This window comes from Rana temporaria, chromosome 7 (genome assembly GCF_905171775.1).
Source record: "Rana temporaria chromosome 7, aRanTem1.1, whole genome shotgun sequence".
Classification (NCBI taxonomy): Eukaryota; Metazoa; Chordata; class Amphibia; order Anura; family Ranidae; genus Rana; species Rana temporaria.
In genome coordinates this window covers 193,771,887-193,776,635 of record NC_053495.1, presented here as the reverse complement: position 1 = coordinate 193,776,635, position 4,749 = coordinate 193,771,887, and the positions used below count along the sequence as shown (strand labels likewise).

At 56.4% G+C, this 4,749-nt stretch overlaps 1 non-coding gene across 1 annotated transcript; it reads right to left on the bottom strand.

The window, feature by feature from the left end:
- Positions 1 to 824: 824 nt before the first annotated feature.
- Positions 825 to 896, bottom strand: TRNAG-UCC. Its single transcript has one exon. It is a non-coding gene; the product is annotated as a tRNA-Gly (tRNA).
- Between the last annotated feature and the right edge of the window lie 3,853 nt (positions 897 to 4,749).

The window sequence follows — 4,749 nt, the reverse complement described above, 5'->3', positions numbered from 1 at the left end:
CTACACTTTCTTCCATTGACTGTCCTGTATAAAATTCTTCAGATTTAGACATTAATGGCTGTGTGTTGAGATATTTTGAGGGGACAGCAAATTGACACTGTTATACAAGCTGTACACTCACTATTTTACATTGTAGCAAAGTATCATTTCTTCAGTGTTGTCACATGAAAGATACAAGAAAAGATTTACACAAATGCAAGGGTTGTACTTACTTTTGTGACATACTGTATGTGATTTCCAGCACACAGAGGGGTGTACTTACTTTTGTGAGATGCTGTATATATTTATTGTGGTCTATAAGTGGTTACATCACACATGGCGTATGCTGAGGTCTGCAGCAATGAAGGATTTATGTATTTGGAACTTTATTGTAAATCTAGACAGTTGAGGGGGTGTAATATTCTCGCTGGGTGGATTATGCGATTGCCCTTACTTTCAATATCACCCCAATCGTCGCGTGATTTTGCCGCAATTGTCACCTGACAAATCGCAGGACTGCTTTTGGGAAACAGGCGTCCCGTCATTTTGTTTGTGTGATTTGTCAGGTGACAATATTGTCCCATGATTGGGATGCCATTGAAAGTAACAGGATCACAAGCATGTCACGCGTTTAATTCTGCCCGCGATCCGGAACGCCTATGTGTGATCACATCCAAAGCTAAGCGTCTTCTATCAGTTGCTGGGTTCTCCTATAGATTCTGGGGGAACGTTTTCTTCCTCAAACATTTCACACATTCTCTTCATTCTTTATTCCACCGCTAATATATACTCAGCATTGACCTTGTATATCGTTTTTCTCTCTGAGGACTCCAAGTATTGGAGATGGCGTTAGCCGGGAATCGAACCCGGGTCAGCTGCTAGGAAGGCAGCTATGCTTACCACTGCACCACCAACGCAAAAGTAGCATGTAGTGTGGGAGGAAACCGGAGTACCCGGAGGAAACCCACGCAAGCACAGGGAGAACATGCAAACTCCATACAGATAGTAGTATATGTAGTATAGATAGTAATAGTTGCCAAGAGTGTAAATGTAGACATTATGCTTTAAGGTTAATCAAAAATATCACATTCTAAAGGGAAAGGTAGAACAAGGGGAGGGGGAGTATGGAAGAGGCAGAGAGGGAGGAAAGTAGGGGGGATGGAAGGATGCGGGTAAGGAAGGGGTGTGGGGGGTTCCCCCAAACCCTCATCCCCTTCTTCCTCCAACCTTCCCTTCTCCCCCCTTTCCTCCCTCTCTCCATCTTTCATACTCCCCCTTTGTTCTACCTTTCCCTTTAGAGTGTTATATTTTTGATTAACCTTAAAGCTTAATGTCTACAATGTCTACAGCCGTACCTGGCCCCTGGGAGGGTCCCTCAAACTTTTTGTTGAGTCTTCTTCTAGGAACAGCCAGTTGCAGGGCCGGACTGGCCTACCGGGAGACCGGGAAAATTCCCGGTAGGCCGCCTGCTATCAGTCAAATTAAACAGCTGAGCTGCCTGTGGGCCACGGCGGCGGCCGCCATCGCGGCCGCACTTTGCAATTATACACGGCCTGCCCTGCTATGCGCTGCAGTCAGTGTCATGTTAATGTCACTCACATCACATAATGTATGTTATTAAAAAGCAGCGGCGGGCCGGCCGCCGGCGGGTTGCGGCCGCCGGCGGGTTGCGGCCGCCGGCGCCATGCTAGCCGCTGCACTTTCCTTTCCTTCCCGCGCCGGACCTGGAGCGAACGTGTCTGAGGGAGGGGAGGAGCCGAGCAGGAGAACCGAGCGCTGTCAGATCTTCCATCGTCCCGTGCGGCGCCAGCACCGCCCACTATGTTTCTCCTGCAGAGTCATGTGTGGAGGAGAAGCAGTGAATGGCGCCGGACACCTGTGGAGCACAAGGTAAAGAACAAATAGAAATGCTGTACTGTATCTCGACTCTCTCACCATATAGCGGTGCACCCCCCCCCCCCGGGCCCCCCCTCCTCTCTCTGTCACCTACCTTAAACTATCTATGTATAATTCAGAGAGGGAGGAGGAGGGGAGGGGTGCACCGTGCAATGGTGTGAGAGAGAGAGATTATACAGTTTACAATTTGCAGGGCAGAAAAGGTAGGTGCAGAGAGAGGGGGGGGGGGTTAACCATGCAATGGTGAGAGGCCGCACTCCCCTCCCTCATCCCAGTGTCCCCCCCCCGTACTACCCTCCCCTATCCCGGTGTCCCCTCCCCCCTGTACTACCCTCCCTCATCCCAGTGTCCCCCCCCCGTACTACCCTCCCCTATCCCAGTGTCCCCTCCCCCCCTGTACTACCCTCCCCTATCCCAGTGTCCCCTCCCCCCCCTGTACTCCCCTCCCCCATCCCAGTGTCCCCCCCCGTACTACCCTCCCCTATCCCAGTGTCCCCTCCCCCCCTGTACTACCCTCCCCTATCCCAGTGTCCCCTCCCCCCCTGTACTCCCCTCCCCCATCCCAGTGTCCCCCCCGTACTACCCTCCCCTATCCCAGTGTCCCCTCCCCCCCGTACTACCCTCCCCTATCCCAGTGTCCCCCCCGTACTCCCTTCACCCATCCCAGTGTCCCCCCCCATACTACCCTCCCCTATTCCAGTGTCCCCTCCCCCCCTGTACTCCCCTCCCTCATCCCAGTGTCCCCCCCTGTACTCCCCTCCCTCATCCCAGTGTCCCCCCCGTACTCCCCTCCCCTATCCCAGTGTCCCCCCTGTGCTCCCATCCCAGTGTCCCCCCATACTACCCGCCTCTATCCCAGTGCCCCCCCCTGTACTCCCCTCCCTCATCCCAGTGTCCCCCCTGTACTCCCCTCCCTCATCCCAGTGTCCCCCCCGTACTCCCCTATCCCAGTGTCCCCCCTGTGCTCCCATCCCAGTGTCCCCCCCCCTGTACTACCCTCCTCTATCCCAGTGTCGCCCCGTACTCCCCTCCTTCATCCCAGTGTCCCCCGCCCTCCCCTATCCCAGTGTCTCCCCCATCCCAGTGTCCCCCCTGTACTCCTCTCCCTCATCCCAGTGTCCCCCCTGTGATCTCCTCCCTTATCCCAGTGTCCCCCCTGTGCTCCCCTCCCTCATCCCAGTGTCTCCTCTCCTCCCAGTGTCCCCCCTGTGATCTCCTCCCTCATCCCAGTGTCCCCCCCTGTGATCTCCTCCCTCATCCCAGTGTCTCCTCTCCTCCCTCATCCCAGTGTCCCCCCCTGTGATCTCCTCCCTCATCCCAGTGTTCCCCCCTGTGATCTCCTCCCTCATCCCAGTGTCCCCCCTGTGATCCCCTCCCTTATCCCAGTGTCCCCCCTGTGATCCCCTCCCTCATCCCAGTGTCCCCCCTGTACTCCCCTCCCTCATCCCAGTGTCCCCCCTGTACTCCCCTCCCTCATCCCAGTGTCCCCCCTGTACTCCCCTCCCTCATCCCAGTGTCCCCCCTGTACTCCCCTCCCTCATCCCAGTGTCCCCCCTGTACTCCCCTCCCTCATCCCAGTGTCCCCCCGTACTCCCCTCCCTCATCCCAGTGTCCCCCCGTACTCCCCTCCCTCATCCCAGTGTCCCCCCCCTGTACTCCCTTCCCCTATCCCAGTGTCCCCCCCCCGTACTCCCCTCCCTCATCCCAGTGTCCCCCCCCATACTACCCTCCCCTATCCCAGTGTCCCCCCTGTACTCCCCTCCCTCATCCCAGTGTCCCCCTGTGATCTCCTCCCTCATCCCAGTGTCCCCCCTGTGATCTCCTCCCTCATCCCAGTGTCCCCCCTGTGATCTCCTCCCTCATCCCAGTGTCCCCCCTGTGATCTCCTCCCTCATCCCAGTGTCCCTCCTGTGATCTCCTCCCTCATCCCAGTGTCCCCCCTGTGATCTCCTCCCTCATCCCAGTGTCCCAGCACGTACTCCCCTCTCCCATCCCAGTGTCCCCCCCCGTACTCCCCTCTCCTTATCCCAGTGTCCCCCCTGTACTCCCCTCCCTCATCCCAGTGTCCCCCCTGTGATCCCCTCCCCCATCCCAGTGTCTCCCCTGTGATCCCCTCCCTCATCCCAGTGTCCCCCCTGTGCTCCCCTCCCTCATCCCAGTGTCCCCCCTGTGCTCCTCTCCCTCATCCCAGTGTCCCCCCTGTGCTCCCCTCCCTCATCCCAGTGTCCCCCCTGTGCTCCCCTCCCTCATCCCAGTGTCCCCCCTGTGCTCCTCCCTCATCCCAGTGTCCCCCCTGTACTCCCCTCCCTCATCCGTGTCCCCCCCCCCTGTACTCCCCTCCCCTATCCCAGTGTCCCCCCCGTACTCCCCTCCCTCATCCCAGTGCCCCCCCTGTGCTCCTATCCCAGTGTCCCCCTGTACTCCCCTCCCTCATCCCAGTGTCCCCCCTGTGCTTCCATCCCAGTGTCCCATATCTGCACCCTCTCCCGGGCCCATCCCCCTTCTCTCTCTGTCACCTACCTTTGCTGCCCCTGCAATAAAATTGAAATCTGTATAATAATCTCAGAGAGGAGGACGTGCAATGCCTCGTGAGAGAGATTATTATACAGATTACAATTTGCACCCCCCCCCCTCTATGTCACCTTTGCTGCCCCTTGGGTGTGGATATTACTGCAATCTTGGGTGCTGATATTACTGCAATCTTGGGTGCTGATATTACTGCAATCTTGGGTGCTGATATTACTGCAATCTTGGGTGCTAATATTACTGCAATCTTGGGTGCGGATATTACTGCAATCTTGGGTGCTGATATTACTGCAATTTTGGGTGCTGATATTACTGCAATCTTGGGTGCTGATATTACTGCAATCTTGG